This window comes from Notolepis coatsorum (genome assembly GCF_963971535.1).
Source record: "Notolepis coatsorum genome assembly, chromosome: 7".
Lineage (NCBI taxonomy): Eukaryota > Metazoa > Chordata > Actinopteri > Aulopiformes > Paralepididae > Notolepis > Notolepis coatsorum.
In genome coordinates, this window is record NC_140171.1 from 116974542 (window position 1) to 116988706 (window position 14165).

General features: G+C 48.9%; 1 pseudogene across 1 annotated transcript; it reads right to left on the reverse strand.

Annotated features, from left to right (window-relative positions):
- Positions 1-4485: 4485 nt before the first annotated feature.
- On the reverse strand, positions 4486-5386 carry LOC311231730 (Y-box-binding protein 1-like; annotated as a pseudogene). The gene has a single exon. The product of its transcript is annotated as a Y-box-binding protein 1-like (transcript).
- Positions 5387-14165: the final 8779 nt, after the last annotated feature.

The following is a 14165-nucleotide window of genomic DNA, read 5'->3' on the forward strand; positions in this document are numbered from 1 at the left end:
CAGGTGCAGGCAGAGGCTGCGGCTGTGGCAACGCCACGCCATTAGCGGCTGCGGCGGCCGCCATGAGCTCGGGGAACAAGGCAAGCAACTCCCCTTGCGGACCTCCCTCCACGTCACTCGCGTCCCTCACGTACGGGAGGCTGCCATGTCGGGCGCCACCATCTGACATGGCAGATAGCTGGGCATCTTGTCTCAGGGTCGGAGGTTCTAACCCAACACCGGAGAATAAGGGACCCCAAGGAGACGCAACACTCCCTGCCACACCCGAGGGGGAGAATGATACGAATCCATTGGGGCATCAAACAAGAGCGCACTCGCCCCCTCCATGTGATCCTCAGTTTCCATCGGAAATGGAGACAGGGCAAGAGCACTCTTGTTCGGCTCCAGTACAACCCCAAAGCCAGGCCGTTTGCCCCTGCAGCTTGTCGCCCTACGACAGGAGCGAGCAGAGGCGAAGAGCCTGCGTCGCAAATCCCCAGGCACCAGAGGAGCTGTCGGCCTACTGGCCGACCGTCCACTGGCGGGGGAACCAGGGCCGGAACCAGGCCATCTCACGGGAGACGGCGGCTCAACGGCCCCTCGGAGAGGCAGACTCACCACCGGGCGCCGCTCGGGCGTATCTGACTGCCACGACCGTGGAGTCAGAGCAGCCCCACGACGCACGGCGGACAATGCGCAATGGAGAAGTGCTGGTAAAGGGTGACGTTGTGAGCGCTCGAACCCCCCAAAGGTGCAGACATTATGACTTAGCTTTTCTCGTAAATTGGCGAGAGAGAGAAAAAAAACAAGATACAATGTCCACGTAGCTCCTTTCCAACAACTATTTCGGCACTAAACTCAAGTGGTGTATACAGACACTTTTCTGTGGTGAAAATAGGGAAGGAGCTGTTAGTATGGCCACATCCCCGCTTATGTAGAGGAGCAGATGGGGGTGTGGCCAGGCGGATGGGTGTGTACATGTGAAGAAATGTATTCAGTATTAGACTGGATATGGGATATGTTCCACTACGAGCAGAGCGTAAGCTATTACGATATATAACTTTTCTTAATTCAATGCAGAATTCTAATTCTGCAAGAATTCTGATTTATATAGAAACCTTGTTTTTGCACTGTGATTATAACTACTGTTGGTTACCTGATCGCCTTGACTGTAAAATGCTTCTATGGATAACTATGTGCAGTCTAAATTGTAACATAACTGGGTATTCACTGGAATGAAAAGAAATGTTTATAACATTCATTATTCATCACATGTGTTAGGTTTTGGTTCTCTCTGAATAGTCTAAATAATTACGATTCTCTGCGCAGTAAAAAATAGTAAGGATTATCTGGTCTTTTATAGTAATAGTAAAAACAAAAGTTTATTATTCAGATCAGATTTAATTTTGCATATTTAAAATGAAGCAAGCAGAGTACCTTTCTCCACAATTAGAGCTGGAAAATCAAATAGATAGCCTACAGCTTAAAATTAGTAAACTTGAAGTGGCTCTCAAACAAACGCTAGAGACTACTGAGATGGAACGTATAGAGAAGCAAATTCTAAACAAAAAAGAAACCCTAAATAGCCTCAAAGGTCAAATTCAGGAGGACGGCGAGGAGCACCTCCGATGCTCAGGCCGAATAAGGTATCCGACCCCTAAAATGCTTGAAAAGCAACAAGAAGGAGGGAGAGAACACTCGCCTCAACGTATGAAAGGTGGAGAATTGGAGTCCGTGAGTCAAGAAAGCAGCTCAAGTCGGACCTTAATGAAAACGAATTGGCATTAATGGCCGAAGCTCTGGAGAAAGAGAAAGAGGCTGTGTTGAGCGCCTACCTTGAAATACGAGGTCACAACACACCATCAGTTGAACTGAGAAGCCGCATCGATACATGTGAGGCAGTTACAACAGAGATTAAGAAAATCATCTATGAGAGGATTTTTGACATTGAAGAAGAATTCGATGTAGAACAAGTACAATGTCGTCTCAAATAACTGCTTAAAGGCAGCTATGCTCGGTCCATCTATGGATCCACTGTCTCGAGAGTGAGTCACAAATCATTCATCACTCATGAAAGCGCAACTCTGACAGTCAAACTAGTGGACGCGGTGGCAGATCTGGCCGCTAAGGAGGTTGAGTATGAAGGGTTGCTGGAAGAAAGGAAGCAAACAGAGAAAATAGAAGATTTAGAGGGGCAACAAAGAAAGCAGCTTGCAGTTGAGAAGCGCAAGCTTGTACGCCTACAGACAGAGAAGGACGTGAAGACAGCCCGGGCCAGACTGCAAGTTTACAAACAGGAAGGCAGCGTCTACTCAAATAGTCCCAAAGAAATTCACTATGCCTCCTCGGTGGCAAGCAGACAACCCTCCAACGTCACAACTTTGTCAACTGATGTAAATGTATCGTCCCTAGCCAAGGCCTTCCAAGATAGTATAGCTCTGAATAGACTTCCAGTGCCAGAGCCATCTGTATTTAATGGCGATCCTATCCAGTTCCTTGAGTGGAAAGCCTCATTTATGTCACTCATTGACTGACACAAGAGCCATCTCATCTGCTGATAAACTTTATTATTTGAGGAAGTATGTAGGGGGCGCTGCTCGTAAAACCCTGGAAGGAACCTTCTATAGAAATGACAGCGAAGCCTACAAGGACACGTGGGACAAACTAAACCACAGATTTGGCCAGGCCTTCGTCGTACAGAGAGCCTTTAGAGACAGGCTCGCAGATTGGCCAAGAATACAACCAAAGGATGCAGAGGGACTAAGAGACTTTTCAGACTTCTTAAACTCCTGTCAAGAGGCAATGAGGCATGTGAAGAGTCTCGAAATATAGAATGACTGTGAAGAGAATAGAAGGCTAGTCCAAAAGATGCCAGACTGGGCAATGTCAAGCTGGAACATAAAGACTACAGAATCTTTGAACAGGACTCAAGAGTTCCCTAGCTTCAAGGACTTCGCCACCATCGTGGCGATGGAGGCAAAAATTGCTTGCAATCCGATCACCTCATTCCATGCTTTCCGCACCCCTGAATCCAGCACAGAAAAACGAAACAACAGGGACCCCAAGAGGAACAAAGCGAGTGTTCTCAGTACTCAAACTGAGGCCGACAGTGACAGGCAAAGACCAGCCAAGGGAAACGTTGTAACAAGCTTGAAATAATAAACAAACCTGTACAGCAATAAAGAATGAGAGTACTGGAACAGTGTTAAATTCAAAGTGTTGTATTAACCAAAAGGAGGATCAAAATAAATGGGGCACCCCATAGCAACGTATGGTACAACAAAAATCATCTCAAACCAATAAGAACGGTCCTGTCAGCTTTACAGTCCATTAGCCCCAACATAAATGTTACCATGTATAATGTTACCATGTATAATGTTACCATGTATAATGTAACCATGTATAATGTTACCATGTATGTTACCATGTATAATGTTACCATGTATAATGTACCGTGTATAATGTTACCCTGTATGTTACCATGTATGTTACCATGTATAATGTTACCATGTGTAATGTTACCATGTCTAATGTTACCATGTCTAATGTTACCATGTAGGTTACCATGTATGTTACCATGTATAATGTTACCATGTATAATGTACTGTGTATAATGTTACCATGTATAATGTTACCATGTATAATGTGCCGTGTATAATGTTACCCTGTATGTTACCATGTATGTTACCATGTATAATGTTACCATGTGTAATGTTACCATGTCTAATGTTACCATGTATGTTACCATGTATGTTACCATGTATAATGTTACCATGTATAATGTACCGTGTATAATGTTACCATGTATAATGTTCAGGCCTACCAGACCATGCAGCCTGCATGGTAGAGCTAGTAGTGTCCAACAACACTCAAACCTTTGAGTGTCCAAAAGGTGATAAGTCCTGGGTTGATCCACATCTTAAAAAAGGAAAGGAAAAGGAAGTAATCCACTGGGAAACACCACTGCAGCTGAACTGTCCTTGGTTACTGGAGAATCTTTTAGGAGGCCTGGAAAAATCCCTCCTTCCTCTCACAATAGCAGTAAGCAAACAAAACTCCATGAGGCCATGATTCCAATCCAAGATGGCCCCCTGATGGTTAGGACCGCCCCTAACCACACCCATACCTGGAATCTTAAAGGTCAAGTGACCCAAATATGCTGACATTGGCATATCCTAACATATTGGGCCCACACTTCATTTATCAACACATTGACATCTTCTTCATAAAGTAACGCATGTTACACATCCCCCACCAAGCGTAGTACCACTGCCATAAAACATCTTCATGTTCTCAACATGCAAGGTTTCATGGGTGTTAGGACTGCTATCCATGGCCATTCTCTGTAGGTCACTGACCCTAAACGTCTGAGAACTGTGGCTGGCCCTCTCCAATTTGGAGCAAGTTTTGCTATAAACATGGCCTTGGCATCAGACAGTGGGTGCAACTTAACCCATACCTCTCTCCTACTTGGTATGTGACAGGAGACCTCCTTCTATTGAAGCCTCAAGCTTGATGCTCCAGGGCCTGAGCCACATTTTGCTGAACTTGTTGCAGGATTTGCTGTTGCCTTTCTAACATGGAGTTAAGAGGTACTTTGGGTGGACCCCTTGGTTGGAAGCCTCTGTAGTAGGTCTGTCTCATTGGTTTGTCGCCGCCCTGGTCTGGACCTCTCTGGTTCTCTTCGCCTTCGCCTCCAAAGTATGGCGGGTAGCGCCGTCTGCCTGGGTAGGAGGGCCTGCGCTGCTGTGGCTGCATGTCTCCCTCTGGGGCGCTCTCTGCCCCCTCGCGGCTGCTCTTCTCGCGGCCTTCACGGCTTCCGCTACTCGGCGGCTCGCCCTCGCTCTGGTAGTTCTCAGGGTATTCTCCATTGCGGGGTGGGCCCCTCCTGCAGGGGGTAGCGCCTGTAGCGGTTCCGGTCAGCGGCGTACTTGCTCCCCTGGACTGGAACGCCTGCTGAGCCGGTGACGTTGGCCGCCTCTGCTCCCTTCTTCCCTACAACCACATCAAACTCCACAGTGTCTCCATCGCCAACACTGCGAAGGTATTTCCTTGGGTTGTTCTTTTTTATGGCCATCTGGTGTACAAACACGTCCTCTTTCGTGTCATTCCTGTTGATAAAACCATATCCATTTCTGACGTTGAACCACTTGACTGTCCCCAAGACTTTTGTTGCGATGACCTTCTTATCCGCCGCGGAAGCTTCGGCTGCCGGGCTGGACGGGCTCTCTGCGTCGTCAGCGGGCTGCGGTGGTTGTTGCGTTTCGGCGGCCTCGCTGCTCATGGTTACTGGTTGGTAATGGTGGTCTTGTGCCGGCGGTGACTCTCTAGTGTGTTTCCCGGTGCTAGATAGTAACCTGGACCGGCGGTGGTGGGGGCTGCTGCCTTCGGGCTCTCTGCTTTCCACTCTCCGCTCCTGTTGCCGATCGAACTGGGCTATAGGGGTCGCTGCTAAGTACAGCCCCACCAAGGGCTTCCTCTTTTTATGCAGTGCAGCCATTGCCCCATCCCATAGTGGTGCGAGACCTTGTTCCACAGATTCGTGCTCATTATGCGAATGTTCAAAGGAAGACTCAAACTGGTTCAGCTCACCTGGCTGCCACTGTGGAGGGTCTGGCCCAGGCAGTAGAGGACTTACTCCAGGCAGCAGTATAGTATTTACTACAGGCAGTAGAGGCAAGGGCAAGGGTCTAGGCATGAAAGGCAGGGAACCTTGCTCCTCAGTTTCCATTTCAATACCACCATGTTCAAAATTTTCTGAAAAGTGAACAGATGGTGCATCATCCCGTACAGGAGTGCTAGCCCTCCTGATGGGGTTTTGTGGTTGAGCATTAAGCTGTTTGTCTCGTCTTTTCAAACACTCCACCATTGACTGTTGGAGGTTATTAATATCGCTCTGAAAAGTCTGTTGTAGTCGTTGACATTCACGGTCAATGTAATACCTGAGAATGTCATCTTGTCTAGTTGTATTTATATGGAAAGCCTGGATCTCTCTTTCCACAGCACTCAAACGTGACTGAAGCTGTGTAATGTCAGTAGCCTCAGCAAGTTCTCCCTCTCCCTGGTCTGAGGAAACCTCTTCTCCAACAATACTCCCTTGAATAGGAGAATGCATAGATGTAGCCATGGTATAGCAACCTCAAACTAACAAAACAAAACAAAAGCTCTTAACAACAACATAGAGAATATTTTACACTGTTTTTTTCCTTTTTTTTTTTTTTAAAGTCCCTTCGTGGTTGCCATTTCTGTAACAAGCTTGAAATAATAAACAAACCTGTTCAGCAATAAAGAATGAGAGTACTGGAACAGTGTTAAATTCAAAGTGTTGTATTAACCAAAAGGAGGATCAAAATAAATGGGGCACCCCATAGCAACGTATGGTACAACAAAAATCATCTCAAACCAATAAGAACGGTCCTGTCAGCTTTACAGTCCATTAGCCCCAACATAAATGTTACCATGTATAATGTTACCGTGTATAATGTAGGGGTGGGACGATACATCGATCCAGATCGATATATCGATCTATTATCAATAATCAAATAGGATCGATGCAACGTAAAAAGATCGATTCATATTGCGATACTCTTATTTTGAAAATCCCCTCGTGAGCATTTCCGCCCGGCCGGAATAACAAGCTCAGCGCAGCTCCGTGTGTAGACGTTAGATAGTATTGCTTCATAGTCCGCCTATTTTGCCCGAAATAAGTGCCTGTTGTTTTTTCCCCACAAGGGGTTAAATGCATCTAACATGCTTTCCATCCTCTCCATTCCTTTATGCCCAATATGTCGCATTAAATACCGAAATGAACGTTGCGTTAGCGTGAGCTAACTATGCTAAGCACTGCAGCTAACCATGAGAGGAGAGGAGAGAGGAGAGGGGACTTGGGAAAGAGCAAGGGTGGGGGCACTGGGCAGTCTACCTTTCTGTGGGGGACTGGGTTGCGTGAGGGGCATTCTGTGTGTGTGTGTGTGTGTGTGTGTGTGTGTGTGTGTGTGTGTGTGTGTGTGTGTGTGTGTGTGTGTGTGTGTGTGTGTGTGTGTGTGTGTGTGTGTGTGTGTGTGTGTGTGTGTGTTACTGAGGATGGACAGATAATGTTGATATTTAAACATGAATACATAATATATGTATTCATGATCATCATGCAACATAAAACAATTGTAGGACGTTTGGGAGAGGAAAGGGTTTTAGCTTGCGTGTTGTGAGTTCCAAAACATTTTACTTAAAGTTTAAAGCTCAATATATAAAAAGTTAACAGGAGGTCTATTTGTATTAAAAACAATAGATTGTTTTTCATTTAAATGTCTGGAAGAGCTCAAAAATAAAAACATCAATTGATATTTCCGTAGCCTTTTTTTAGTTGATCTAAATGTGACTGATTGTGTTAAATGGGCACATAATATCGCCTCATATCGATCGCAGGCACCTGAATCGAATCGTATCGTATCGTATCGTGGCAGACTTTGTGATATCGGCAAATATCGTATCATTTTCCAAAGAATCGATATCGTATCGTATCGTGATGAAACTGGTGATTCCCACCCCTAGTATAATGTTACCATGTATAATGTTACCATGTATAATGTAACCATGTATAATGTTACCATGTATGTTACCATGTATAATGTTACCATGTATAATGTACCGTGTATAATGTTACCCTGTATGTTACCATGTATGTTACCATGTATAATGTTACCATGTGTAATGTTACCATGTCTAATGTTACCATGTCTAATGTTACCATGTAGGTTACCATGTATGTTACCATGTATAATGTTACCATGTATAATGTACTGTGTATAATGTTACCATGTATGTTACCATGTATAATGTTACCATGTATAATGTACCGTGTATAATGTACCGTGTATAATGTTACCCTGTATGTTACCATGTATGTTACCATGTATAATGTTACCATGTGTAATGTTACCATGTCTAATGTTACTGTAACTGAGGGGTACAATTCCCTGACTGTATTACTAGATATGATACTTACTACCACTACCTTTGTACTTAATATTCGGCCACCCAGTACTCGGCATAAATATATTATGATGAACACTGTCACATAGATGAAACGGATCCAACACAAATGTACGAATTAGAAATAGGTCTTTATTTCTACACAGCGATGGTGTGTAGAGCAAGCACTTAATCAAATCAATCACATTTATGAATGGGAATTAGTATGCACTTTTATGGCAAGAGTATTCGTCGGTATATCAATAGAGAATGTCCAATCTCTGAAGGCGCAGGTGGTACATATACGACCTGGAATAGTTTAAGGAATAACAGCAATGATACTTGAATGATTATAGACTGGATACACTAGGGGGGGTTAATCCGGTCGCTTGTAAGCCGACAGGAGTAGGAAGGGGGGGGGGGTAGAATCCGGCTGCCTCATCCGGCCAAGGGTATCCCAGGTGAACCCACTGTAGTGCCGTTCAATGCGCCGGCGATCCTTGGACCACAGATGAAAGCAGGTGGACTCTTTGTGGGCCGGCGTCCTCCGGTCCACGGAGGAGAGACGTGAAGCGACCTCGTCTTGCAGAGCGTCTCCTCACCTTGCGTCCTCTCCAGGGGGGGGGGGTTCCAACACACGGCAGTGTCGGGGGTCTTTATCCATGGAATAATCAACGTATACAAAGCATAATCCGTGCCGGGGAAGGCGGGCTGTCGTCGGTAGAATAATCCGGTATACAGGTCCACTCGCTCGTCGGCTCTGGGGCTCCTCGGGTGCAGCTTCACGTGGGGTCAACCACCCTGGATAAACAGCCAGTTCTCTGCCCGAAACGATGGGGTACTGACTACGGTAGTATTCTCACCGCACGAAGCACTATACATTAACAGACTATTATTAGCTTAATAGACTACGTCCAACTCGACGATATAGTGCCAAATATGACTATTCAAATATTAATATACACGATGTCTCAATACCGATGGTAAGCCGAACTTGGCCTTACTCCCACACGTGGCGTCGCGGGGAGGCTTTACGTCTGTGACTCTATTGGAGGGTAAGAAACTGGACTGAAAAGAAAGTCCTACTTTAGTAGCGCAGTATATATACGCACTATGAACAAATAGTCCCATTAGTGGTGCGGTAGCCAGATTCCTACGCGGAACTAGGACTTGTTCGTACATGTTGAGCGGTACGTTTGAACTGGGTCTGAGGGGTATGGCAGCCTGGCACCAAGGTCTCGACCAATAGTAGAATGGAGACTATTATGGGATGTTCAGTAGGCTAGAATGGATATTCAATGCATATTGTACAAGGAATATACAAGGGATATCAGGGAATATTAGAGAATATACAAATACAATTAAATATATATATATAAATAATTATATATATTCGGTTTAATCTGGCCCTTCACAACAGCCACCCCCTGATTGGTCCCAGACCTAATCAGTTAAACAGAGACAGATTAATCGCGTTGTCTATTTACACATAAGGGTTTGCTGTAGGGGTCAGTCAACTTCACAAAGTCATAGGGTTATAGGGTCATGGTCATCATCGATTGTGTCTGGGAGTCGGGGCAGTTCTATGAGCCTCGCCACGGGACGGGTGTAAGTGCGACCCTGGACGAGCACTTCAGCTGCTCGGACCTTGCCGTCGGCACCGGTGATCACTTTGCTTACGCGGCCGGCCGGCCACATAGCTCTGGGCAGTGATTGATCAATAATCATGACGACTGTTCCTTCTGTCAAATTGTCTCTCTCCTTTACCCACTTCTGGCGGGTCTGTAGAGACGGTAGGTAGTGCAGTAGGAAACTGTTCCAAAACTTGTCGGCTAATACTTGGCTGTACCTCCACATTCGTCGGCCGTTCGCTTCTTCAGGCCGGTACATTGTCTGGGGTAACGCGGGATCTAGCCGCCCCATCAGGAGTGTGTTGGGGTCTGCGGAGATAACAGTGCTCAATCCACAGAACACAGGCTTCTTATTCTCAGCCTCCTCCTGACTGGCTTCCCTCGGGATAGGCGTGGGCCACTCTCCTTCCGGGAGCTTTAGGAATGCTGGGCCGTCACTGTAGACATTGCGACGGGTGAGGTCATCCAGGGGCATCCCCCGGGTGATGACGTCAGCTGGGTTCTGTTTTGTATCAACGTAGCGCCACTCTGTTTCTCCGGTTAACTCTTCGGTTAAGTCTTGAATCTCGGTGACTCTGACTCCCACGAAGACTTTGTACTTGCATGAGTCCGATTTGATCCAGGCGAGTACTGTCGTGGAATCTGACCACAGGATTGTTCTAGACACCGGTATGGTGAGCTCACGTTGGATGAGCGTGGCTAGGTGCGCTCCGGCTAGGGCTGCGCAGAGCTCTAGACGTGGGATAGATTGTTGCTTGCGTGGGGCTATTCTCGAGCGGGCGAGGACAGATGCTGTGTAGATCTCTCCCCCCCTTTCTTGGGCCCGCAAGTAGGCTACTGATCCGTATGCGACCTCTGAGGCGTCACTGAAGACGTGTAAGTCCATTTTACATGTCTCTGGCCTCACCGTGGGTGGGAAGTAGCTTCGGCGCATATTAACGCCTGGGAGTGAGTGGAGCTCCATCTCCCACTCTCTCCAGGTGGATGCAAGGTGTGCGGGAATGGGGTCGTCCCAGCCCTTGTCCTTGTCCCACAATGCTCGTACAATCATTTTTGCCCTGGTGGTGTACGGTAGAATACATCCTAGCGGGTCATATTGTCGGGCGAGTGTTGTGTACACACTCCGTCTGGTGGTCGGCGCCGCCGCCGGCCTTCCCTGCTCCGTAGTCAGGGGCTTGTGTCTGTAGTGAAGCGAATCTGTTTTGAATCGCCACACCAATCCCAGGGTCATCTCCTGGGCTTCTCCCGGGATTGTAGCCATCCAGGTCTCGCTGCTGGCTGCCTTGTCCTCGGAGGAGAGGCTGCGCAGTACTTGCGGATCGCTGCTGGCCCACTGCCTGAGATCAAAGCCGCCTTTGATCAATGAGGCGCGGAGTTTAATCAGGAGAGCCTCGGCTTCTTCCTGGGTTGAAAGGCTTTGTAGACAGTTGTCTACGTAGAAGCTGTTCTTTACGCTGTGTCGGACCTCTTCGTCCGCTGCTGGGTCCTCTGCTACATGTTTCTGTAGTGCAAATGTAGCACAGCAGGGGCTGCACGTCGTTCCGAAGGGGAGGACTTCCCATTGGTAGATGGCTGGGTGCTCATCTCCTGGCTTCTCTCTCCATAGGAACCGTAACAGGGGCTTGTCCTCCTCTACTAATCTCACCTGCAGGAACATTCCTTTAATGTCCCCGCTGATGGCCACCTTTTCCTGGCGGAAGCGGAGTAGAACGCCGAGTAGGGAGGGGCCGAGTGTGGGACCGGGCAGTAACTCTTTATTCAGATTTTGGGATCCGATCTGGTAGCTGCAGTTAAATACTATGCGGTCTTTACCGTTGTGATGGACCTTGTGGTGAGGCACGTACCACGATTCAGTGGTCTGGTCAGCCTCTTTAATGTCCATCTTTGTGACGTGTCCCGCTGTGATGAGCTTCTCAATCTCAGCGCGGTATACACTCTCTTGGGCGGGGTTCTTGGCTAAGCGCCGCTCCGTGTTCAGCAGGTACCGTTCTGTGGCGTCTGTCTTCGCGTGGAAAGTAGGCATTCCTTCTCGCCGCAGGAGTGGCGTGGCGTATCTCAACACGCCGTTGACCGGGACTCTCTTGGTCCCTGTCTCGAGGAGGTGAATGGCGTAAATGTCATCTTTAGAGCGAATGTCTTTCTTTCCGTTCTTAAAGGGCATTTGTTCCAAGGTCCATAGCCGCTCTACGTGTTGCAGGAGTGCGGTTTCTCCCTCCGTGACTCGGGAGTGGAGACATCTAGTGGCTGTACTTCGGTTGAGAGATTTGGCGAGCGGGCCTTGGAGAGTCCATCCCAAACGGGTCTCGACTGCTGCAGGACAGCCTCGGGGTCCGGTATGAACCCGGTCTATCGGGACAATGAGGTCTGCATGGTCGGAGCCTATCAACAGGGTCGGCATAGCATTGTCTATGAGCGGGATCGGTAGCTTGCGCAGATGAACATATTTCTCCATCAGCTTGGCGACGGGGTATGTGTACCGCGACAGTCCTATTTCTTGGCTGGTGAAAGCGTCTGTAATCTGGTACCGTCGCTCAGGCTGGCCGCTTGCTGCGATAGAGAATGAGACATTCTCGCCCTTTATCGTCTTCAAATCTCGTCTTATTGTCCGAATTGTCATTTGGGTTTCGCTTCCCCGCAGCCCTAGCTGGGCCGCAGCGGAGGCGAGCAGAAGGGTCTTCTCTGACCCGTCATCGAGGACGGCGTAAGTGTCCAGGACTTTATTCTGGTAGCTTAGTGTCACACGCACTACTTTTAGGAGTACTCGGGCTCCACTGCTGCTGGCGGGATCGATGTACATGACGCTTGCTTTGCTGCTGGATGGTGCGGGTGAAGGGCGCCGTCTGTTACTGTCGTGAAGTATGTCCAGATGGGCTCCATCGCACTTGGTGCACCTTTTCTTTAAGCGGCATTCGGCTGCCATGTGTGAGCGCGCACAGCGAAAACAGCGCTTGTTGGACTTTATCCATTGACTTGCTTCCTCCGCGTTCAGCTTGGGGAAGGAGTCACATTGCGCTAGCCAGTGTTCTTTCTCACAGTAGGGGCACACTATCTTCCACTTCTCCGTTCTGGAGGGGGTACTGTGGCTCCTGCTGCTCGGTACTGACTCCGATTGGTGCATCACAGTCACCGATCTTCTTCCATCATTTAGTCGTCTGGTTCCTTCTCTGGAGCCAGGGGTGCTCCGTCCGAATGTATCTAGCCGTAGGCTGCTGACTTCTCTCGCCAGGAAGTCTGCTAGATCGAGGAGGTTCGGTTCGGGGCCATTCGGGTCTCGTGGTCTCTCTGCCGCCTAAAACGCTCCTGTCGGGTGGGCGGCAGCTTCTCCAAGATCCTTTCCACATTTGAGTTGGCGTAAAGTTCATGCCTCCCCTTCTCTCTCTGCGCTCCCAACATCCCTACCAGGGACTGCACTCTGATGGACAGGTCGTCCAGTGCTCGATTGTCTATTGCTGGGGGTAAGCGGTCGATGTGTCGGATCTCCTGGATCACGTAATCCCATATGCGCCCATACCTCTGGTCCAATGCTACCAGCGCTGCTGTGTATGGGGTGGTGGAAGTCGCGTAGGCGAGCGCTATATTATGTGCGCGGGGTACCTTTAAGTGCTTCAGTAGGATGGCGTATTTGTGGCGTTCATCCAATACATCCACCAACATGGTCTCCAGACACATGCGGAGTTCTGTATACTGGGCCCGGTTCTCTTGGGTGAAGTCGGGTACCATAGGCGTGCCAATGTATGACGCTGACTGTGGATACATCGGCGAGCGTTGGGGGAGAGGCCTCCTAGGCGAGTCTCCTCCCGCTCCTTGGTATGGGCTGGTACCGGCAGTGTACCATGGCCCGCTTGTCCAGGTGCTGTTCCTCGGTGCGGGTCGTGCGTCGTGCTCACCCGGGTATAGAGTCGGGGGTCTGTAGCGCAGCTCCGCGGGAGTATAGCCTGGGCTGTACCGGACCTCCTGGTCCGGTAGAGTACTGTGCTGTCGTCGGGCGTGGTTCTCCTCCTCTTCCTCTTCGTCTTCAGTTAGGTCATCCAATGCTTGTAGTCTCTGGTTTAGCCTCTCCACAGGATATGCTGCTCCTTCCCGGTTGCTAGGTCTCGCTTGGACCGGTGGGGGGAGGTGGTCTGTGGGGGGTATAGACCTCGTCTGTTGGTCAAGTTCAGGGTTGTTTACTCGGCTAGGGGATGCCGCCCTGGAGGTGTGTCTAGACGAGTTCCTGGAGCCTCTGGCGGAGGGAGAGGGTGTTGTCCGTCTGATAAGCTGTTCTATTAGTTGCGCTTGCTGTCTGTCGCGCTCTGCGTCCCGTAGAGCACCAGCAGCTGCTCGCTGGCTGTCTGCTCGGTCTCGGGCCACATTCTCTTCTCTCTGAATGCGTCTTATTTCTAGACGTATATGCTCTTCTTCGCTCCGCTGCTGGATCTGCAGTCGGTCGCGTTCAGCAGCGGCGTTCAGGCTGATGAGGAAGGCCTGCTGTAGGGTCCTCTCTGCCTCGCTGGGAGAAGGCGGTTGTATAGGGGAGCCTTCCCTCGGGGTACTCCTTGCGGAGCCTTGGAGCTCTATCTCCACGGTGCTCTCCCCGTCTTCTTCCGT